Here is a 25,332-nt window from a genome sequence, read left to right on the forward strand (position 1 = left end):
TCAGCTCAATTTCATCATTTCCACATTCAGTGTTCCAGACTACACTCATTTACAAAGGTTGGGGGGGGGGTAACAGAGAGAAGAGACAAGAGAGAGAGGCAGACACACCCTCCAAAAAAGCCTTCTTCATCCATTTTCTTAATATGATTTCTACTTCTCAAAAGCTAAAAAGGAAAAGACACATAAATCGCATCAGCCACTCGAGCCAGGCAGACTGTGGGGTGAAAGAATTTAGCCTTGAAATGCAAAACCAGAGCCATTAAATCCCTCCAGCGTTTGTGACAATATTTGATTAACATGGAGCCTCTTACTGTTCCCTTTCAGACAATGTGGAAAGGCAGGGAGCCACTCTGCCCTGCGTTTGATGTGACTACGGAGGGTTGGAGAGCCAGCAGAAATGCTAAGTCTGGATGGCTTGCTGTCATTATCCAGTTAGTTGGGAACCCAGAAAGAGTCCAGATTTCCAGGCCCTCCAATCAGGATCTTCTCAAGGTTTGCAGAGCTCTGAACTCTGTTTCCTTTACTGGAATTGTCTACCCCACCCTAAACACCAGCCAGCAAGCTCCTGCATATGCTTCGAGACTCAGTCTCCATGAGATATCTTCCTTGACTTTTCCAACTCCAGGATCTCCTACCCCCCCCCAAAAAAAGTCTCAGTTATCTCACTCTTTGTACACACACTACAGTTTGTATGTACCCCAGACATAACCTGCATGGTACTTCATGCTATTCGATTCTATCCCTTTTTGGAAGTATCTATTTATCCCAATGCCTAAGGAGTCCATGGGAGGCCTTTGAGGGAAGCTATCAACTCCAGAAATTATTTACAACATAGTTTGCAAATGTTTGGGAATGCCACAGCTTGGTGTGTCTCCCCAGACTTTGAAGGCTGAAATGCATCTACAACCCTGTGCTCGTAGTGACATTCTCCCAGCTTTACTCCCTTTGTCACCAAGAGCAGCACCTGGCCTGCACGTGGGAAAACTTCTTTTTTCATTATTGCATAAAATTTTGAAAGAAATAATTAAGATGACCTGGGAGTGAGAATGATACCTGTCAGTCCCGAGTGGAGGTTCTGAGTGCAATCATGTTTACTACGCTCTCATTGGCTGCTGCTTGTGACTGATCTGCTGGGATGGACCAAACAAGCACACTGATGATGATGATGACTGGTTGCTCTCTGATGTGTATGTTGATGAAGTCATGGAAGTTCATGGGAACATTAGAAGATGGCTTCATCTGTCATTTGCTGTATAAGCATGAGAACTTGTGTTCAATCCCCAGAACATAGTTCTTTAAAAACCTAGGCATGGTGGCACGTGTTTACAGCCCCAGTGCTGGGAAGTTGGAGACAGAGAGATCCCTGAGGCTGGGTGACCAGTCAGCCTGGCCTGTGTGGCCAATGAAGAGACCCTATCTCGAACAAGCACAGTAGGAGCTGGAGAGTTGGCTGGGTAGTTAAGAACAATTAGTGCTCTTGAAGAGGACCCAAATTTGGTTGCCAGTACCCATGATGGGCAACTCACAACCACCTGTAAACTCACCTCCAGGGGATCCAATGTCTTTGGCCTTAGAGGGAATCCACACGCATGTGGCACACACACACACACACACACACACACACACACACACACACACACAGAGTTTGGGGGCTTTTTGTCACTGCAACACAACTCCACCTATCCTGACTGATACAAGCTGGCCAGCCCTGATTATTCTGGTATCAAGAAGCAAATGCTATGGCTTTCAGAGCAGCCTTCCTCTCCTTAGGGCCTCGTGGGTCTGGTATTTCCATCCTTGTTCAGCTGGGCAATGAGTGCCCCCCTGGGTATCCCTCCAGCAACACCTTTATTCTTGTTGGAGGTGTACCAGCTTCCAAAGTAGCTTAACACAGGCTGGATTTGGAGTCCAGCAGACTAAGGTTTAGGTTCCGGATCTCCCATGTATCCTTCTTCCAATGAGCATTTACTGAGCACCTACTGTGTGCCGACTGCTTGGTACCTGTGCAGCTGGGAACAGGATAGATGCTAAAACTGGGTAAACGTACCCTGGGCAAGGCAACACCAAAGCCAGTGTGACCATCTTAGGGCAGAATGGATGTCACAAGGGGAACAAGCTCCACATGCCTCTGTGTGAGAGATTGTGCAAACCTTCAATGGGGAGGGACCGAGCAAAAGGTGACAGAAGCTCTCGGTGAGCAAAAAGGACCGGATCACCTCCCGTGGGAACAGGGTTCCAGGAAGAGGGAAGAACGGGTGCAAAGGCCCTGAGGCAAAATGGAGACAGCTCACATTTCCTGAGCGCTGGCCACGTGTCTGGCCTTGGATAAACACAGGACATTTTTTTTATTTCATCACACGACAACCCTGTCAGCTTGTCACTAGGCACAGTTTGAACATGAAATGTCCCCTGGGCTTCATTAATTGAATGCCAGGGGTGTTCTTTGGGGCTCCTAATTCTGGAAACAGGAAGTGAGGTCTGTGTGGAGGAAGTAGGTCACTGGTGGGAGGAGCCGTAAGGCTTTGGAGGGTGCACTTATCTCTAGGCCCTTCCCCCTCCTCTGTTTCCGGCCCACCATGGTGTGAGCAACTCCTTTCTCTGTGTGCATCCATTCCATGATGCTCAGCCTTGCCACGGGTTCAGAGTCAACAGAACCACGAGCTAAATAAATCTCACCTCCTTAAGAGGTTTCTCTCTGATATTCTGGTGACAACTATGCACATGGAGCTAACAGGACCTTGTCATCGTCTGGGGCAGATAGAGGACAAAAGGCCCATCGAAACATCAAGGATTTTGCAAAAGGCAGGACGAGGGTAACCCCAGCCACCTCTTTGCAGAGCCCCCAGCCTCCAGCTGAGCCTGCTGCTCTACCTGGTGAGAACCAGCTCTGTTCTCCTTGGGCAGGTAGCTCAGTCTCCCCAAGCTTCATTCTCTACCCCTGGGAAACTGAGTGACCAGCTCTGTCTTGGGAAAAATGTCTTAACATGGTGGGGGGTGGGGGTGGTGTTCTTGTCTTACATCCAAACACAATCCAAGTTAGCTCTTGTCTCGCAGTTTTTCAACTGCTAGCCACCATCCAACTTGATGGACGCAACCAGAAATAGATGTACAAAGAGTTCGGATTGTGATCATTTTCTCTGAGGCAGCAGACATCTCTTCAGATGTGATTAGCTCGAATATTCTTTAACGCGTGGGGGTGATGTCTATTATCTGATGTGTGATTAATGAAAGCTGTTAATATAAACAGCGAGAGGACAGACGCCCCGCTTTCCCCAGTGGCTGCTAATTAAGGAAGAGCTGCTCATTTCAGGATGACAAGTGACTGCTCCGTCTCAGCTGTCTGGAACAATCGATCAAGAAGTGAAACTTTTAGGACATCACCCAGAAAAGAGCACAACCATAAAACCAAAAATCTCTTCTCCTGATAGGAGCAGTTTTAACAGTAGCATCGACTCGAGAATATATTAGAAGTGTCCATGTGCCTACTCCAAGTTCAGTGCTCTGTGGCCTTGCTACTATCTCACCTTCCCTTGGTGGATTCTTGGGTTGCGTTCCACTTGGGGACAGAGTTTCCAGTCTTACAGTCTGTGGGAAATGATCTGTGGCACGGGACCCACTTAAAGACGGAAGTTTGGCATTTGGAAAAGGAAAGGTACAGAATTTATGCATCCCATGGAGTCGGGTTGAGCATTGTGGGACTAAGGAGAGCAGTGAGATCTACAGACAGACAGACAGATACACACACACCACACACACACACACACACATACACACACACACACACACACACACACACACACACACACCATGATCTGGTTGAGGGAGTCTTGGTCATACTTAACAAAGTGTAAACACAATGGGAATGTAAGGACTGATCTGGGGGCGGGGGACACATATGGAAAGCAGTGAACGTGACTAGGACTCCGAGATTCTTCTGCTGTGATGGAGCGGATGGCTAACCATGCCATGCATGAGCTGGTGAGCAGAGGACAAGAACCAAGGTTGCAGGGCTGGGAGATGGCTCGGTGGGTAAAGTACTTGGTACTTGGCCAGCGAGCACAAGGACCTGAGTTTGGATCCCCAGCATGCGTGTTAAAAAGCTTGGCACAGTGGAGCCAGCCCGTCATATGAGTGCAGCGGGGAGGTAGAGATAGAAGGACTCCTGGGGCTCCATGGCTAGGTAGGCTTGCTGAATTGGGTGAGATCTGGTTCAGGGAGAAAGCCTGTCTCAAAAAATTAAGTGGAAAGCAATGGAGGAAGACACCCAACATCAGTCTGTGCCATCTGCAGGCATGTGCACTTGTATATGCACACATGTGAACATGCACATATGCATATACCACATATACAGACAGACAGACAGACAGACAGACACACACACACACACACACACACACACAAATATCAAGGGCTTAGAAGGCAATGTGATCCACTTTTCAGTGCCTGGAGGACAGCCAGGGGCAGGTGTGGGTACACAGGATGTTTGTGGCTCTGAGGCTCAGACATGGGATGCTTGAAAGCTGAGCCCAGAACACACCCAGGAGGGCAAGCGAGTCAATGCAGAGGAGCGGGTGCAAAGGTCTGAGCAGGAAGGCATGGTAGACGGGCTTCTTCCAAGGGAGGGCACAGTGATTAGGAGGGAGAAGAGATTCCTGGCTGAGACTGGACATAATAACGGGGAGAGCTGTGGGTAGATGAAAGGAGAAAGCTGAGGTTGCGAGGGAGGAGGAAGCGGTGGCTCTGGTGAGGTGTGGCTTGCAGAACACATCAGGAACGTTTGCAATTCGCAACGGAGGCCAAGTTCACACTTGGTAGCCTAGCCTGGAAAAGCCGCTGGGCTTCTTTCTAAAGATAGCAGGGATGGCTGCAGCACAGTGGCATGCACTCCGAGGGTAAAGGCGGGGAGAGCTCAAGTTCAGGTTGGTCCTGGGCTACATGGTGAGTTCCAGGCCAGTTTCTACTGCATCGCAAGGGGCCATCTCAGAACAACACCAAAGGAAATAAGACGTAAGCACAGAGCCGGGTTTTGCAAAGGTCGGGGTGGAACCGTCCTGGATTTGCCGTCTGGCTGTCCAGCTTCCCTGCTGGGGGATTCCAGGCAGACATCTCCACCTCCCTGAGTTTCAGTCTTGAAGCAGAATGCACAGCCCTTGGCTCAGAGTGTCGTCTGAGGGGAGTCTCCTGGCATGCGGTGTGTTCTCAGCATCCATCCATCCTTACCTGCGTGTGTGTTTGCGTGTGTCAGGTGGTACATCGGAGGGTGCTGTCTGTGTGGTCACAAATGAGGAAGGCCGAAGGCAGGGCAGTCTGTGGGCTCCAGTGCCTAGAACGAGAGAGGGGTCTGTTTCAGGCAGATCCAGGTTCAAGAATGAAGATGTGACATGGCATCTCATTGAGTTTATTATTATTATTATTATTATTATTATTATTATTATTATTCTGTCCTTGTTTAGCTTCCGCTCACAAAGGCTCCACCCCGAGGACATCATTGACATGGCTGCTACCATCCCACGGATATTTTTATCAATGGCTAACCAACATAATAAGACCGTGTACAATTTTATCTCACCTCTTCATGAGTTCGGGACAGCATTAGTTGTTCGTGCCTGGGCCGGTACCTGACAGAAGCAATTGAAGAGTTGATGGGTTTATTTTGGCTCATGGTTCAGGGGATACAGACCCACCATTGAGGGGAAGACATGGCTGCTGGGGAGGTCTGTGGCGGTGGGAGTGTGGGGTGGGACTTGCTCACATCTTGAAGGCTGTAACCTTCAATGTCTCCCCCACCAAAATGGCTTACCTCCTCCAGCCGGGTACCACCTCCTAAAGGTTCCATAACCTCCCTAAACAGTGCCATCAGTTGGGGACCAAGTATTCAAGCATCTGAGCCTGTCAGGGACGTTGCACCCTCACAAACAAGTCCACACCTGTGGGAAGCAGTGCCACCATCAAGTCGGTGACTTTCCTGGCGCCTTGGTCATGCCAGCCGTGAGAGCATGCTCCCCTGGGAATCCAAAAAGAGGAGTCTCAATGTCTAACCATCATTGGTGAAGTCTGAGTCAGAGGATCCTTCAGGACCCATCACTGGCTAGTAACACTCAGGTTGGATAGGTACCAACTGGACACACGACACTCCTGGAAACCAGTCTTGTGTGTATTGAATGGCTTCTCACAGGAATCAAATGACTGGGTGTTGAGCGTGTATGTTTTATGGTGGTGTGCATGTGTAAAGTTACTTCGTAGACATATTTGGTTCGGTTTCCACATGATCAGTCTTCCATTCCGTCATGAATTCCAGATAATATTCCACCCACCTCCCCACAAATAGCCCAGCTCCCTGTGGGACAGGGTCCCCTGAAAGGGCTCCTGCTGTGTCTGCCGACTCAGCCGGTCAGCAGGGACCTCTAGACGTCCCCCTGGCCTTTCCTGGGACCTTGAGATGGAAGAGAGGAGGTTTAAAATTAGAAGGGAGGACAAGGCTGCCTCTGGCTCTTGAACGCCAGCCATTGGGGAGGAACTGGAGATAAGGTGGTCCTGAGACGGGAAGCATTTATTTAAGATTCCTATCACACTGGGAAGCTGGAGAAGGGGGTTCAGCTCAGGGAAGGACAGGATGTTGACAGGATCCGGGGCAGGGCCAAGGGCAAAGGGCACAGAAGGAACGGATGTTGGAAAGGGGATGTGAGGCCCTCCGGATTGAAGGCGAGAAGGTTTGGAGAGGTCCCAGGCTAGGAGGCCAGATGCGAAGGCATCTGTGGGTGTACTTCAGGCTCTCCCATTCCAGAGGGGCCAGGCACTTTCTATCTGAGGACTTTGAACTCCTAAGGGAGGCTGCTCTGTTGGTGGGTGGTCTGCTGGGAAGGGCCCTGGGTTAACGCTTATGTGAGCTCCCTTGTGTCTGTCTGTGAATCTTCCAGCTTGGGGGACCCACACTGACCTTCCCCGAATGGTATCCCAGCATTGTCTTTGAGCACTGCAAAAGTTAAAGACCACAGCCACAGAGAAAGCCCTATGTCCTATCCTGTCCCCTACACATGGGAGTCAGGGGTAGGAGGTGAGTACAAGGTCCTTTTTCCACTGGGAGTGAATTAAAGACTCCTTATCAAGCCCAGGTCTAATAAAGAAAGGCCATTTGCAAAAGGAGGGACACAAATGACCAATATGCATCCCAAACTGTACATAGAGTTGTATTTATATACGATCAAAATGTAAAGATCCCACAGCTGCGCAGCTAGGGCCAGCCAGATAGGGCCATGAGCCCTGGACAATACAAATTCATCTTGACCCTTCCGACAGCCCTAAGAGACAGTTTTCCCTACACTTCATAACAGGCTCTAAGAGACCGTGGCACCCAGTCCATAAGCCCTAAGTGGCTCAGTGTGATGGAGAGGATTGTACTAACAGGCCTCACTGATAAAAGTGTGTGTCTGCAGCTGATAAAACTGGCCTTGGGCACATGACTCCACCTCTCTGGGCCTCCACTAACTCACTGTGGAAACCAAGGATGCAGCAGAAGGCACGTCAGAGACTTGCAAGATGATGTGACTCGCACACCGCACACGTGCTTAGGGAAAGCCCAGGAAACTGTGGGCTTTGGTTAATGTCGATTCTGAAGATCTTGCGGCTGTTGAATGGGAGTTATAAAGGGTCCACGCTAGAAGACAGAGACCAGAGAGGGTGGCCAAACACATTCCCCCAGCACCCTCCTCTCCTGTACCCTCCAGGCTCAGCTGATGAGATCACCCAGCACACATCTCCCTTTGCCCATGAAGGTGTGGACCAGAGAAGCTGGCCCAGGATGGGGCATGAACTCCTCTCTCTCTTCCACCTCTCCATCCATCTGGACAGACCATAGACTCAGGGACAGAGGATTCCAGATAATATGTCTGTGGTTCAAAATCACGAGTCAGTCAGTATCTGGCCTCTGGCCACCTCGTTCCTGGGGACAGTCTGGAATTGTCAAATGGAACAGGCCAGTCCCCTCTCTCACCCCCAAGAAAACTGTCTGGAGCATTTTCTCTCTCCTCTTCCCTTCCTTTCCATTCCCTACCATTCCCTCCTTTCCCCCTCCCTTTCTCTCCCCTCCCCTCTCTCCCTCCTCTTCCCTTCCCTCCCCATCCCCTCCCCTTTCCCTCCTCTCTCCTCCCCTTCTTCCCACTGTATTCTCCTCTCCCCATTTCTATTCTGAAGCTGGAGACAGATCCCAGAGCCTGGCATACAATGGGCAAGCACTCTGCTCCCAGGGCTGTACTCCAGCCTGAGCGTCCTTAGCTTTGTGGCCACTGATTGGCCCTGTGCTGAACACCTTGAGTCCTGCCTGGAACTCTAAGTGGCAGCACATGGGCGGTTTGATCCCGATTTTTCAGTTCACTCAGAGAGGGCAGTTCACTTTCCTTAGGTCGCCCAGCTAGAAAGTGACAGCCTGGGGGTGTGAACTCAAGTGGTTTGACTGGAGAGTCTACCCTAGAGGAGATGGTCCTCTCTGTTTTGTTAGGATTCTCTTTAGCCTCATAGTGAAATAAGATCAGGCTCCTTCCCACCTCTGTGCTTTCTCACGCACTAAGGGGATGACAGTGAGTGATCATTTTATACCAAAAATCAATGTGCAGAAGCAACTAGGGACACCCCAATCACAAATGTGAGGGAGTCCCAAAGTTGTGTGTGTGTGTGTGTGTGTGTGTGTGTGTGTGGTGAGGTATCTGGGGTGTGTGAGGTGTGTGTGGTATGTGTGTGTGTGTAAGGCGTGTGTGTATGTGTATGTAATGTGTGTGAGGTGTGTGTGTGAGGTGTGTGTGGGGTATTTATGTGAAGTGGGTGTGTGTGAAGTTCAAGTGTGTGTGTGTATGTGTGATGTATGTGATGTGTGTGCATGTGTGTGCGCACGCACGAGTGTGTGTGTGTGTGTGTGTGCGTGTGTGTGTGTGTGTGTGTGTGTGTGTGTGTGTGTGATATGGTGGGGATTGATGCCAGGGCCTTGAAAATACCAGGTGAACACTCTGTCACTAAGCTACCCTGCCAGCCCTCCTAACTTTTTTGTTGTTGTTGTTTGTTTGTTTTTTGCATGGGTGTGAATATGGTATGCATGTGAGGATGTGTGTTCATGTTGGGGGCTCACATGTTTGTGCCCATGCTCCTGCACACAGGTATACATGCACGTCGAGTCCTGAAGCTGACGTCTAGCGTCTCCCTCTGTCTTTCCAGCTTACGTTTGGGAAAGTTCTCTCAGCTGAGTCCAGAACTCACTGGTTTGGTTAGTCTGGCTGGCCAGCTTGCTCCAGGGAGCCCCCATCCCAGCCCCCTAAGCACTGGGATGACAGGTGGGTGCACAGGCCTGCACAGCGTCACATGGGTACCGGGGATCTGAACTCGGGTCCTCACACTTCTGTGCTCGACCCACAGAACCATCTCCTCAGCCCTCACTTTACGTTTTGGTTTCTAACAGGGTCTCCTGATTTTCCCAAGATGGCCTTGAACACATGCTTTAGCCCAGACAAGCCTTGAACACGTCGTCCTTCGTCTCAGCTTCCTGAAGACCCAGGATGAGGGGCATATGGCACCAGGACTGTCTAATTTTGCTCCCTTGAGTGTGGCTGTGGACATTGCTGACTGTGTCTCCACATCCCTCCCCGTGGGGGTGCCTCCCCGGGCAGTGGGCCAGAGCACAGCTTCCACTTTAACAGATCCTGTCTTCTTGCCCAGAGGAGTTCAAGGGTGCAGCCAGCCACTTGGACCTAGATGGGGCTGCCTTGCAGTAAAAACGTCTTTGCCTCTGCCACTGTCCAAGCACAGGTAGCCCAGCCTCTTGGCGTGGCCATTGTGTGGGACCATGATTCCAACTCACTGTCAAAGACGCTTCCTAAGAACCATGTGTGTCTTTTCTGTTTTATTTTAGCTGAGGACATCTTGTCCAGCTCCCTTGTGTTTCTCTCTGGGGTTTGGAACAAGAACGCCTGAGTCTACATCCCAGGACTGAACCCAGTAGCTGTGAGGTCTTAGAAATAGTGGCAAACCACTCAGGCTCTGCCTCGCGACAATGTCAATTCTATTGGTTTGTGGATGGACCCAGTTTCCAACTTGGCCTGTTACTAATGGCTGGTGAGCTTTATCACACTGGGAGGTGGTGGGGTCAGGAGACAGGTCAGGTGACTTAAACATGCAGCCCCGGAGCAGATCTTGACCTTGGATAGGAAGGAAACCAGTGTGTACCCAATCGCTGGCACCCAATGCTGCAACTGGCATGGCCTTTGATTCATCTTTTGATCTCGTTCAAAGCATATCTGTTATCTCATCGGTCCATCAAAGGCCTGCAAGGAAGGGCCAGCAGAGACGGGCCCAAGGAGATGTGAGTCAGAGACGTGAAAGTCAAGGCCAGAAGCTTCCTTGAGCAGCAGCAACAGCAGCAGCAGCAACGCTCTGGCCAGAGCTTATCCCCTCATCCTGCAGGGAGGAGGGTTCAGTGGTTTAGGCCAGACCCAAAATAACTCTCTGAGAGACTTCCTTTCCCTGACTAGTGAACTTGTGTTCCTATCCCTGCCAGTCTGGTAGCAGACAGGACTCACCGCCTGCAACAGAGGCCAGGAAAGTGGGTGCGGTCCTTTTACATGGGACTCTAAGTCTCAAGTCCAGGTCCCACGGCAGTGACACTTCTGGGATGTTGCTGGTAGCTGTGTGTCAGGGACTGTCTCAGGCACCTCAGCTTGCAGTCCTCGATTCATTTTGACAATGAGCCACGTCCCCGGGTCATAACCACAGCCTCACCAGACCTGGAAAGCCTGCTGGGATACTTTGCGGTCTCTATAGGTTCTCCCTGGTCCTTCTCAAGCTATTCTCAAATCCAGCCTCCCTGTATCCCAGGCCAAGCTCAGCATTTTCCCCATGGAGGAGGTCACATGTCACTGTCAGCCTGCTCAGAGTGGGACTGTGCGATATTTTCTTTGGGGACAGTCATTTCCTGCCTCCAAGGGGGCCACCCTAGAGCTTTGAGTCTGGGCCCGACACAGTTGAGCCCAGGCTAGCTCATACCTGGGCTGTGCCACGCACAGCTGTGTGACTTGGCCAAAACCACATCACCTTTCTGATCTCATGATTCTTGATGGTGCGACATGGATAGTCAGCACTGGGAAGATGGCTCAGGGAATATAGCATTTGCCGGGCAAGCAGGAGGGCCTGAGTTCGAGACACAGAAACCATGTTTCTGTGCAGCAGCATGGTATGCCATCCCAGAGTGGCTGGCCAGCCGGTCTAACCAAATGGTGATTTCCACGCTGGTGACAGACAGACCTTGCCTCAGATGACAGGTGAATGGCTCCCGAGAAAAGACAGCCCAGGTGGCCCTTTGCCACCTCTCATACACAAACTGGAGAAGCATCCAGACCTTGTAGGGCTGTGGGGAAGGTTACAGAGGGAATGTGTACAACCGCGTGATTCCTGTCCTTCCTGTCATGGATGCCCTGCTTCTTAAGGGACTGTGGCCATGGCTCTGTCTATTATTATTATACTGCCGTTGGGGGTGGGGAGGGTAGTCATGTGGAGAAACAACCATTTCCGTTCTTCAGGCCCCTCCACACCCCACCCTTCACCACGCCATCATCCTCAGGCTGTGTGGCCTTGAAGGAACTGCTTAACTTCTCTGGGCTCAGAAAGATCTCGTACAGCCTTCAAGATCAATCCAGGAGGAACCGTCCACTCAGACTGGCGTCAGTTCCTGAGGCCTGCTGCCTGATCACATGAGTCCTATTTGGATGATACTTACGTTTTCCAAAAGTAGGCCTGCTTTTCTTGGGTCTCACATAGAGTAAGGGCTCTTGGGAACATTCCCCTCAAATTTTAAAGATCTACCTGGAAGTCTACCTCCAGCCCAGGCCACCAGGCCACCACACTCTTCCATAACAAACAGATTGGTATTGAAGGAAGGAGGGAGGGAGGGAAGAGGGAGGGAGGGAGGCAGAAGGGAGGGAGAGACCAACAGTGGGAGACAGTTTGGGGAGCCTTTGGCTCCGGGCTGCCTTGTGACTGTCACACAGGGCACTGGAGGAAGGACATCGGGGTTTGCCCAACTTGATGAAGGGCCTTGATGAAACTGTCACATCAAAGCACATGGCAAGCTTCAAAGGCAGCGCCCTGTCCCTCTTGCTCCCCGTGGGTCATGGCCAACCGGTTCACCCAGGACAAAGCCACAGCCAAGGGGAAGGGGGCGGGTCTCGGTTTGTGCCAAGCCCCTCAGGGGGCCAAAAGTATATCCTTGGAGCCCCAAACTCAGCGTGCACTCCCTCAGGGGTCCTCACTCCGGGGTCCCAAATCTGAGGCCCCCAGAGGGAGGGCAGAATTCAGAGCACCTCTGGACCTGGGCAGACAGAAACATACATGATTTTCATGTTGTCACTGATACAGGACTAAAATGCTGTCTTTCCGCTGTGAATGTAAGTGACAGTCACACAGGGGGGCAGTTTCTGCCACCTTGTCCCTGATGGAAGTCATAGGCACATGCCCACTCCTGTTCCGATGTCCGGAAGGGCCTCCTGCACACCTACCTTCTCCCATGCTCCCTCACACTCACACTCACCCTCCCTCATGCTCCCTCACACTCACACTCCTTCACCTTCACACTCCCTCACACACCTCCTCACATTTACACTCCCTCACACTCCCAATCCCTCACACTCACACACTCCCTCACATTCACACTCCCTCACACTCACATTCCCTCACACTCACACACTCCCTCACAATCATACTCCCTCACACTCACACTCCCTCACATTCATCTTCCTTTATACTCCTTCACACTCCTTCACACTCCCTCACACTCACACTCCTCACACTCACCCTTACACTCACACTCCTTCACATTCACATTCCCTTACACTTACACTCCCTCATGCTGACCTTTCTTCACACTCCCTCCCACTCCCTCCCACTCACCCTCACACTCACCCTCACATTCCCTCACACTCACCCTCCTCACACTCCCTCACACTCACCCTCACATCCCTTCACCCTCACACTGCCCGCGTTACCATTGTCATCCTCATTAGGTCCACTCTTGGGACTCACTAGCTCCTGGACTGATCAATAAGTAAGTGAAGTGGCTGGTGACCCAGGTCTGTAACCCCAACTCCTCAGGAAGCTGAAGCAGGGGGATGGCAAGTTCAAGACCATCCTGGGCAATGTAGTAAGGCTGTTTCCAAATAAAGACTTGAGGGAAGGCTGGGGACACGGCTCAGCAGTAGAGCACTTGTCTAGCATCCATAGTGCTGAGAAGGAGGGAGAGGAGAAGGAGAATGTCAGTGGGATCTACACATGCATGCGGCATACACTGTAAGAACTTCTGTAGGAGCCACTAAACTCCTGGCCTCAGTGTTCCTGTCAATTTGGTGGGCATAAGAGTCCTTTTAGCACCTTGGAAAAATCACATACACCCTGCTGGGTGTGGCCCGTCCCTACCACCCTCCTTTATTCTTTATCAGTGAGGCCAAGAGTTGCTGTACTGGCCCCTGCCTTCCACAGCCTCCCATAAACAGGCTCTGTCTGTCACTGGTTCATGTCCATTTACAGAAATTAAACGAACCTCCCCCCCGAAATCCCCACCCTTCTACAACACACATCCAGTGAGAAGCAGGTTGACAAGGTCACAAATATTTGAACAATCCCTGGGGTAACACAGGACATTGACCCCAAGGTACGTGTTGCCTGGGCAGAAAGTTTATCCAAGAATGATAAACGTGACAGATTACAAAGTGTGGGGAGAGGGCCAGATAAGAGCTCCGGCACCCAGCCAGTGAACCAGGAGCCGGAGCTGGGCCGACTGCAGTACCAGGGAGCGAGGCTCCGTGATCAAATGCTCTCTTTTCTAGAAACATCCCCATATGGGATATGGAGCAGATACTGACTATGTAGCTGGGTCACCCTGGCTTCTCATGACCTCACCGTGTAGCTGAGGGGGTTCTAGAGATGAAGAAACCCCCCCCCAAGTCATGCTGAGCCCTCACTGTGTGGCTGAGCTTGCTTTTGGGGAGGAGGGGTTGTTCAGGGACTCACTATGTACCCTTAAACTCCTCCTGCCAAGGTTTGGATTGTATTATGTGTGCCCCTATGTCCAGCCAAATGCTAAGATGCTGTGTGGGCTGGGAGATGGCTTAGTGGGTAATGATGCTCCTTAGCAAGCACCAGGATCCAAGTTCAAATCCCCAGCACCCATGTGGACAGTCAGACAGGAGGATCCAAGAGCTTGCTGGTCAGCCTGGTCAGAATGGTGGGTCCTGGTTCAGTGAGAGACCCTGTCTCAAGGTAATAAGGGGAAGAGGGGTAGAGAAGAGCTGGCCTCCTGCTCTGGCCTCTGCATGTGTTAGTGTGAGTGTGTGTGGGAAGGGTGAACCCTCATGTTCACAAGTAACACACATACAAGAAATATACTTGTGTAGGTATATGTCCTGTGTGTGTATGTGTATATATACGTGTGTGTGTGTGTGTGTGTGTATGTGTATGTCTGTGTGTAGTGTTTGTGTGTATGTGTTTGTATGCCTGTGTGCAGTGTTTGTGTGTGTGTATAATGCTGAGTATGGAACCCAGATGCACATCAAGTGTTCTGCATAAAAGCAATGTCTCTTTTTCTTCTTACCATATCATGGTTAAAATGGTACACACAGAAGATTCTTTAATCTCCAATCTTAAGGATCAGGATGGTTGCTTGGCTGATCAAAACTATAACCATGACATAAATACTCCACCCAAGAGTCTGTGACCTTGAAATAAATCAATATCCACCCGAGTCTATGATCTTGGGCCTTTTGGGCTCTTGTATCTCAGTTCCTTTATAGTGACGTGAAATATCATTAGTATCTTGTCAGGTTCTTGTGGGGATTAATTGAGATACTATGTAAAATGGGCCAGGTTTGAGCTCGAAACAGAATAAATATACAATACCTGTTAGCCATACCATTAAATTGTCACAATCATCACGATCATTGTCATCTTCACCATCACCACCACCATCACCATCACCACTATCACCATCACCATCACCATCACCATCACCACCACCATCACTATCACCACCACCACCACCATCACCATTACCAACATCACCATCACCATCACCACCACCACCATCATCACCACCATCATCATCATCACCACCATCATCACCATCATCACCACCATCATCATCATCACCACCATCATCATCATCACCACCATCATCACCATCATCACCACCATCACCATCACCACCACCATCATCATCATCACCACCATCATCACCATCATCACCACCATCATCATCATCACCACCACTCTCACTGCGACCATCACCACCATAAAAGTCTTCACAGACTGGTTACAAACAAAAGTCCTTAGAAAGAAACAAGTGAAGGGGACATTTCCAGGTGAGATAGATAAAACCTACGCCACGTACAGCAAACTATCTTGATTCTCTTTTTTGTCAACAGAGTTGATGGAAACACAGGCCCTGCTCATTCTGTGACTGATTTCACTGACACCCATAGATATGAGTAGCTACTGTGGAGAGTAGACAGCCTGCAAGGCTCCACCATTTACTCTCCGGTCCTTTACTGAAAACCTTATCAACCTTATATTGGATAAGGAAGATATCTTGACAAGATGGCCCAGAGATGCCTATCAGTCATTTGGATTGTTACTTGGTTTTGTGTGTGGATGGGTTTACCCTGCTAGCAGGAATAGCATCCTTCCTCCTACCGATCAGCCTGTTTGTCCACATTCATCCTTTCCGATTGGAATAAACATTTAGCTATGTCTTAAGTGCTAGGAGCAGGGGTGTGAGCAAATGCTAAATGGGAGACAGAATCACACAGTCCTTGCGGAAGCTGTTGGGAGGCAGCTCAAGCTTGTGCACACCCTGGTCTGTGTCGATGAGACAAAGATCTCCTCAGTCATCAAGGCTGTGTAAATCAGGACTTGTAGGAGCCAGTGAAGCCCAAGAAATGCCAGCGACACTGAAAGAGAACCAGCACAGAGGTGCCAGGTGAGGCTTCATGGAGGAGAAAAGCTGAGCATTGACAGGATTATAGGGGAGGAGAAAAAAGGGGACAAGAAAGGTCTTCACAGGTGGAGAGACGTCTGTGCCAGCGAGGCATGGGAGGGCCTGGCGGAATCAGGCTATGGAGATGGAGTCACCTGGACAGCTGCCTCACAACTTGTTCTAGATGCCATCTCAGACCATTGCCACAGTCAGCCACCCCCTCCTCTTCACATTCGGATCCTAGCTTGGTCCTGGGGACTTCTCTGCCCCTGCCGTCACCTGTAGATAAGATTATAGGAATTCCCCCACGACATCCCTGGTCCACAGTGCATCCTTCACTGTGCAGCCTGAGGAATCGCTCTGATACAGGTAGTTCCCTGTCCTAGCAACCCCGTGGCTCCCTTATACCCAGAGATCAGCCACAAATACCCTCCTGCACAATCTGTGGGTGCTCCCAACTCAGTCTTTGCTCCTGTTCTCCAAAGTGCCCACCTGCAAGCTCTGTGCCTTCCAGCCTTATGAGTTACAATCTCTCCCTCTCTCTCTTTTTCTCATATAAAAAGCTATAGAGACTTCAAGAAAACTCTGCTCAGAAAAAGGCCCATAATAACCTTCTAATTTGTCTCCCAGCTTCTGTCTTTTCTCCCCACAGGCTCCCAAAGGCAGCCGAAGGGACACCATTATGATCCAAATTAGGCCCTACCACTCCCCCATCTACACCATCCCCACACCACATTACTCAGAGCGGAAGCTGAGGAGGGTATTACTGACCGTGAGATGGCTCCCCTATGGCACCCACACACACCCTCTCTCCACATCTCTGCTGCATTTCTGCCTCCACTTTAAAGACCTTCTTTGAAGCCCTCAAATGCTCCAGGGCACTATCCTACCCCAGGACATTTGCTGTGTGTCTTCCTGGAGACTTTCTCATGGGTATCTGTTCTCTCTCTCTCTCTCTCTCTCTCTCTCTCTCTCTCTCTCTCTCTCTCTCTCTCTCTCTCTCCCTCTCTCTCCCTCTCTCTCTGCCTCCCTCCATCCCCCCTCTCTACCCTCACATTCTGTCTCACCCACTTCTGGACTTTGCTCAGACATCATTTTCTCAAAAACATTTTTTCTACTAACCCCCTTCAATTCCCAAACCACTGGATCTGGGAAGATGGTGCAGTGGATGAAAGGCCAACCTCACAAGCACGTGGGCCTGAGTCAGAGCACCAGGGCCTGCAGAAAAACTGGATCATGGTGGAGGTGGGTGCCTGTAACCCCAGTTCTGGGGACAGGAGACAGGCAGACCCTTGGGACTCACTGGCCACTCAGTCTAGCCCAAACTGAGTTCCAGGTTCTGTGAGAAATCCTGTCTTAAAACAGAAGGTGCAAAGTGATTGAGGGAGACATTCATGTCGACCTACTGGCCTCCATATGTGCACGCAGTACGTGCACACAGACGGAAGTGCATCTTTACACACATGAACACAGGACACCACACCCAGTTCCTAAATCTCTCGTTTTCACTTGCTTCTCTACACATTTCAGCAATACCGTGCGATTTCACTATTATTTCCATTAAATCGATTTCTAGTACTTTGAAAACTCCATGAGAACATGTTTGTTTTTTCTGGCTTTCTTTTTTAAATCCACTTTTTTTTTTCAATAATAGTAGCCCCAGCAACTAGAATACAGGATGATATACTATTCTCAGTTAAAGCTTTGAGGGAACCACGCTGTCTCCTTGGTTGCAATCAGGATACCTGTGTTAATACACCCAGGGGTCACTTTGGTGGGTCTGTGAGCTGTGTCTCACTATTAGTATATTCTGGTGTTTTAATTGCCTCCAGTCCTACAGGGTTTTTTTTTTTTTTTCCATGTGTGATCACTTGGGGAATTGCTGTGCACCCAGAAGCCGACAGTGAAGACAGGGTTAACCCTCACCTCACACCCACTGGGTGTCCCAAGGCCTTCTCTCATCCTGATCTGTCACCTGTCCACCTACCTCTCACTTCTGCAGTTTGTGTAACTTGGACAGGGTTTTCCCCCAGTTGTTTACCGAAGCCCTGGCCTCTGGTTTGAAGTTGGCCGCCCGGTGACCTCGGCACTGTCACCTCACCTCCAGCCACCTGCCATGTTCCACACAACATCAACACTTTGCCCAGGGGGAGGGGACAGATGGCTCAGTCATCACAGGTCGAAAGCGAGCCTGGGTCAGCCTGGTGGATATAGCGGGGCCATCTGGCTGACCCTTGCTGGACAGACTACTCCTCCCTGTGTTTGCTGGCCAAGGTTTGAAGTATGTCTGGAGGTCACCCGACAGCTAAGGAAAGCTGCGAGAAACAGGAGACCCAAGCGGTCCCTTTTCCCCATCAGAAGCCCAAGCCTCCTCAAAGGAAATGGTACACTTCCTGTCTCCAGGAATCACACCTCCAGATGATCTTGAGGAAAGTCCCAGCAAGCCATTGGATTAAAAAAAAAAAAAAAAAGACAGTGTAAATACCAGTAATGGGTTCCTATGCCACTGTGCCCTGACCTGGCCTCCATCTTTTTTACAAGAGTCTTTTGTTTTATTTTATTTTTGACACAGGGCCTCCAGTGCAAGCTATCCTCGAACTTGCTTTGTAGCTGAGATGACTTTGAACTCCTGATCCTCTTGCCTCTGCCATCGGGGTGCAGGAATTACAGGATGTACCCCACACTCAGCTAGGACCAGGACTCAGGGCTTCATGCATGTTAGGCAAACACTGTTGGGCTGAGCTGCATTCCCAGGCTCCTGTTTCAACTTTCAGTGGTCTTTTATGATTGTACAATGAAGGACCCCTAGAGTCCGTCCCTCTGGGACGAATCTTTGGATGGAGGCCACCTGGACTCTGGTGGCATTGATCGTTACCAGGTGTACGTGACTGAGAGACACTGGGATGGGGCCAGCTTGTCCTGGCTGCCTTGGTAGTAGAAAGTAACCAATTTGGGTTGAGATGTCCCAGGCACACAGCCTGGCTTTGCCACGTACTAGCTGTGTGGCCTTGGCTTGGCTCCTTGGCCACTCTGAGCCTGAGTTGCCTCATCTCTAATGGATGGATGAAAATAACATTGACCTTGGAAAACTGTTGTGAAACTAACCAATCTGGAAGGTTCTGGAAAATGTTTCTGTCCAGACTCCCCGGGCTAGTGGAGTTACTTGGGTATCATCTTGATCTAATCTCTGATGGCTTCCACGTGTACAGAGAGCTTTAACTCACTAGGCTGAGTAACTCTTCAGTAAGCACATAGTAGGACTTCAGAAAGAGAGATCACCTCCTCCCCCAGAACCTCTCTGTGCCAACATAATATTTGGTTCACTGTTCAAAAGGGAGACACAAACACGAAACACCTGTTTCTAAACTGCCAAACGGAGACTTTCAACATAGCCTGATGCTTCTGGTGACTTCTGTATGGAGCCCTGCTCCTCTTTCTGCCATGAAAACTCTTCCACCTGGGTCACTTCTGTCATTCTGGGTGGTCCCATCTCTGGACACATCCTGCAGAGGCTATTACTGCCTCTGCGTGTAACCCACGACATCTTGAGGCTCTGGTTCCTGGTCCAGATGTCCGTAGCCTCGTTGCTGTCCTTACGTGAGAGCTTGAGTCACCCAAGCTGTACTTGGGAGACAGCTGGAAAAAAGCCCTTGTGGAACCAGAATAAAAAAAAAAAAAATGGGACAGTGACATTCACAAGCAAATCAGCAACACTCCAGACAGGCTTCCCTGGGAGAGATGGATGTTGATTTCCCATTTTATTGGGCTGGAAATAAAAGTGTGTTGGGGTGGGGCTAAGAATATGGTTCAATCTATAGAGCACTTTTCTTGCAAGCACGATGACCTGATTTTACATTTCTAGCACCCATGTTACAAGATGGACAGGGTGGTGGCTCAAATGTGTAATCCCAGCGTGGGGGAGGTGGAAACGGGAGGATCCATGAGACGCTCTGGTCAGCCAGCCCAGTCTAATTGGTGAACCTCAGGTCCCAGTGTAACACTCTGTTTCAAAAAACAATGGTGGGCAGAGTCTGAGAAATGACACCCTATGTTGTCTCCTGGCATCTACGGGAACGCTCCCACATACTCTCTCACACACATGGGGTCCTAGACTCACAAAAGTCTTCACCCAGACATCACAAGCCAACCAAAGAAAGAATTCCATCTGATGGTGGACCAGTGACTTTGTTGGGGATACGGACAGAGCCGTGAGTGACTCTCAGGCAGCTGTGTCACTAGTTAACCTCCAGCCTCATGTCAATCTACGTATCTAATAACTCCAAGACCGAATGTGGCTAGGGCCAGGGGGAGAGGTGAAGGAATCTTATAAGGGTTCCGTATGCCTCCCATCGTTCCTGCTGAACCATGGACCGAAATCTGCGCACCTGGAGCCCCCACTTCAAGCTGAGCCGAAGTAACCAAGCTATGATAGGAGCTGTGCGGGCTACAGGAAGGGGGCACCAGGAGTGCACACACTGGGGAACTGCCTGGTGTGAACAAGGAAGTCACAAGTGCACCCTGGGTGGAGACTCCAGGGAGGACCGGGGAGCTTCCATTCCGCAGACTAGAAGGAAACAGAGAACACAGGAAGCTGTAGTAGGAATCTTAAAAGTTCTTAGTAATAAAATCAAACCTGTGGCCAGTTATTGGGGTGAGTGCTGGCAGGTCAGAGAACCAGAACAAGCCACAGCTTCCTCACCTCGCCGGATCCTCACCTGGTCTTGTTTCCTCAGACTGGAGGCCTTTGAGTCCTCATCCAGAATGGGTCTCAGCTGAACTGCTGCTAGAAGCCTGAAAGCTTAACCAGCCAAATGCTTCTAGTTTCTGGTCTTCACGCCTTACATATCTTTCTGTTTTTGCCACCACTCCCTGGGATTAAAGGCTGGCTTTCTGGGATTAAAGGAGTGAGTCACCATGCTTGGCTGTATCCTTGAACAGATGGATTTCTGCCTCTGGAATGCTAGGATTAAAGGCGTGTGCTACCACTGCCTATCCTAAGTATCTAGTGGCTTTTCTGTTCTCTGACCCCAGATAAGTTTATTAGGGTACACAATATTTTGGGGAACACAATACTACCACAGTTACCTCCTGAGACCTCCTGAGGCCTGTTATTGACAAACACCAAAGCCGCTAAGAACCACATCTCAGGTTCGAACCAGGCCTGGGGTTGATCCTGTGCCCTAGCACCTGTTCTTGCTAATGACTATCCTGAGTCCATTGCCATCGCCCGTTGGTCTCTGCTTCCTTGTCTCACAAGGAATCCGGGTCTGAGAGTGGAACCTCAGGCAGCTCGTGTGTACCCAGGACACAGTGGCCGTTTCAAATGTCTTTTATTGGTTTGCTTGTTTGTGTGAGATAGGAGCTCATGCTATAGCCCAGGCTTGCCCCGAACTTACTAGGAAACCCAGGCAAGCCTTAAACTCACAATGACCATCCTATCTCAGCCTCTGAGTGTTTGGTCATTTTAAACTGCTGACCTGCATGTAGGCGTGAGTATACATACATATGTAATCTTATCCAGAGCTGACTATGCATTCTATGTACATGTACATGTGTGCACATATATAGTGCATGCATATGTAGATAGATGTTCATGTATGTTGAATACAAGTGCCTGCATACATGGTGAGCATATATGTGAGTACACACAGGTATGCATACAGTATGTCTAATATATATATATATCTATATATCTATATATATATATCCTTGTTTGTATATATAAATGGGAATTGGCATTCATATACATACTATCTCATGAAGAGGTGGCTTTTTTAAAAAACAAACAACAACAACAACAAAAACCTCTGGATGGCCTTGAACTCGGGCAATCCTCCTGCCTCAGCCTATCAAGAAATGAGGACCACCATGTCCAACAGATAGCCGTGGCACCAACCATTTATTAATATTTGGGCAATGGGCCACCTGTACCAGGGTCGTCCCACAGAGCCCTGGCATGAAGGAGGCCATACATTTTTTTTCCATATAAAAATATTTTCATGCAATGTATTTTGATTATGTTTTTCCTCATCCCACAACTCCTCCCAGGTCCTCCCCACCCAAGTTCATGTTCTCTCTCTCTTTCTCTCTGTCTCTCTCTTTCTTTCTCTCAACCACCCCAAAACAAAAAAAGAAAGTCAAAACAAACAAAATACCAATAAGACAAAAATGCCAAATTTAAAACATGCCCCCAAAGTGCCAAAATAAAACAAAAATAAAAAAAGTCCCACCACAAAACATGGAGTCCACTTTGTGTTGGCCAATTCCTCCTGGGTACAGGGCCTGCCCTGGAATGTGATTGATAAAGCCAGTGACACTCCATTGTCCAAAAACTGATTTTCCCTTTCCCAGCACGTATCAGTCGCAAGTAGGTTCTTGGTAAGGAATGTAGCTCTGAGTCCACTTCCCCTTTTCAGCCGGCCATACTTTTGATGACATAAGATCACTCACTGATGCCCACGACAAAAACTGCACAAATAGCACATTTCTCAGAATACACCACTGTATTGCCGCACATACGCGGCCATGTTAGACTACGCAGGATGCTCCGGTGTGCGTATATTCTGGGGTTGCATGTGCAGGTACACACTCTTCCTTCACTTGCTAGCTGGTCTGCTCTCGGGGAACAGTGCAGAAATCTGCGTCTTAGACCCCGTATGATTTCCAGCCTCCTGAGTACCAGCGGGCATGTGGTTTGTGTGCTCCACTGAACGCTGGAGCCCACACAGTTCCCCCTCAGTCTAGCGGCAGGCAACAGGACGCTTAATGACTTTAGGAGCAAAAACCAAGCTAAAATGGGTTAACATGTCTAGTGTGTGTAGCTACATAAGGGCGCATCCAGCTCTCCATCCTTCCCTCCCCACTCTCTCACCCCCTTTTTTTCCCCTCTGACTCTCGATGAAAAATAGGCTCCAGCTAATAGAATTACCCCCAGAGCCATCAATGCAAACGCTGTTTCAGGACAATCTCATTGGAACAAACGTATTTTTATTTGAACGGTGTTACTTGAAAAATTAAATCGTGCTGTCTGGTCCCCCTCCCCCTTCCCGCACCCCATCCATATAGCCCTCTCCACGGGGAGCAGGGAGAGATGAACATATTTGAAATGAATTTGATCCGAGTTAACGATCCCTCTCCGCATTAATTGAAATGGAACCAGCCGATACGCCATGTCAATCACACGCCGGTCCACAAGCATCTGTTTTACTTCAGGAGTCAGGGGGAATGTGCCATTCTTGGGGCTTTTTGTCTGAAAAGAGCAGAGGTGGGTTAGAGGCCATGGGCACTGAGTGTGGTGTTAGTGTGGGTCTGTGTGGGGTTAGAAGGGTGGGCACTGAGATGAGTTCACGTGTGCAAGAGAATGGTCATCGTCAATGCTCAGGGCCAGTCCACAAATGGGCTGATCTAGAATCCTACTTGAATGTTACATTCTGATGGACTTGAGACACAGACTAGCTATGGTCCATTTTTTCTGCCCATCTTCCCTTTTCTATATTCCCCAATATATGACTATAAACATTTCTGAAGGAGTAGAGGAGGGGTAAAGGAATAGAGGTGACTGGCAGGAAGCCTGGAGGGGTGTGGAAATCAAAGATGTCACATTTGCATCATAGGAGCCGAAGGTGGGTTTCCAGGGCAGTAAGAAAGTGCTAGAGAGTCATGGGGAACCCTCCTGCCAGCTCATTCAGCCTCAGCAAGAACAGAGCCTGTGGCCAGAGGGCTCCTTCCCCCAACTGACAATCTAGTACTGCCACCTTCAAACTTCTAGTGACTTTATCTGGGTGCTCTACAAGCAATGACAGCTTGGAGTGAGCAGAAGGGGTGTGTGTGAAACACCTGCCCATCACCATTTCTTTATGCATGGTTTCAGCTGCTTTGGTTTTTTTTTTGTTTGTTTTTGTTTTTTTTTGTGTGTGTGTGTGTGTGTGTATTTTGTTGTTGTTTTTGGTTTTGGTTCTTGGTTTTGCTTTCGCCTTTGTTTTTGAACAAGGACCACTGTGTACTGCATCTCATCATGTGGATAGTATGGTGTAGAGAAACTGGTCTCAAGTGACCTTCTCTCTATTAACTGAGGCTAGTATTTTTTTTTTTAAAGATGATTAGAAGCTGGTGAGATGGCTCAGTGGTTCATACTACTCTTTCAGAGGACCTGAGTATGGTTCCTGTCTTAACGTTACTATTGCTGTGATAAACACCATAACCAAAGCAACATGGAGAGGAAAGGGTTTTATTTGCCTTACACTTCCACATCAGTGTTCATCATCAAAGGAAGTCAGGACAGCAACCTGGAGACAGGAGCTGATGCAGAGGCCATGGAGGGGAGCTGCTTACTGGCTTGCTCTCCATGGCTTGCTCAGACTGCTTTCTTATAGAACCCAGGACAACCAGCCCAGGGAAAGTGCCACCCACCATGGGCTGGGCCCTCCCCCATCAATCATTAATGAGGAAAATGTCCTACAGGCTTGACTAAAGCCTGATTTTTTTTTTTTTTAGATTTAACTCTTTCTTATTATTTTTTTTTAATTAACACTTTTTTCACCTATTTTACATACTGACCACAGTTTCCCATCTCTTCTCTCCTCCTGTTCTCTACCCCTACTCCCAAATACCCCCCTCCCCATCCACTCCTCCACAGTCTCCATTCAGAAAGGGGCAGACCTCCCATGGCCTTGAACAAAGCATGGCACACCAAGTTGAGGCAGGACCAAGCTTCTCCTCTTGCATAAAGGCTAGATAAGGTAATCTGGCATGGGGGACAGGTTCCCCAAAGCCAGCTAAGCGCCAAGGACAGGTCCTGATCTCACTACTAGGACCCTTTACAAACAAACCAAGATACACAATTGTTACACACATGCAGAGAGCCTAGATCAGTCCCATGCAGGCTCCCTAGCTGTTGGTCGGGAGTCTATGAGCTCCCATGTGCTCAGATCAGCTGTCTCTGTGGGTTCCTCCATCATGACCTTGATTCCCCTGGCTGTTACAATGTCTCTTCCCTTTCTTTAGGAGGACTCCTGCACTTGCCTGATCTTAGGGAGGCATTTTCTCAATTGAGGCTTCCTCTCTTCCAGTGACTCTAGCTCGTGTCAAGTTGACATGAAATCAGCCAGCCAGCAGTTCCAGACACCCATGTTGGATGGCTCACAACCACATGCAACCCAGTGATGGGGGGTCCAGCGCCCTCTTCTGACCTCCTTAGCTACCTGTGCTTGTGTGTGCACACCCACCCCAACAGAATTTAAAAATAAATCAATAAAAATAAATCTTTTAAAATGTGTGCATAGCCCCCCACAAACCCAGAATTAAAAAAATAAATCTTTAAAAATTGATTAATGAAG

The sequence above is a fragment of the Peromyscus eremicus genome, chromosome 23, assembly GCF_949786415.1.
Source record: "Peromyscus eremicus chromosome 23, PerEre_H2_v1, whole genome shotgun sequence".
NCBI classification, from domain to species: Eukaryota; Metazoa; Chordata; class Mammalia; order Rodentia; family Cricetidae; genus Peromyscus; species Peromyscus eremicus.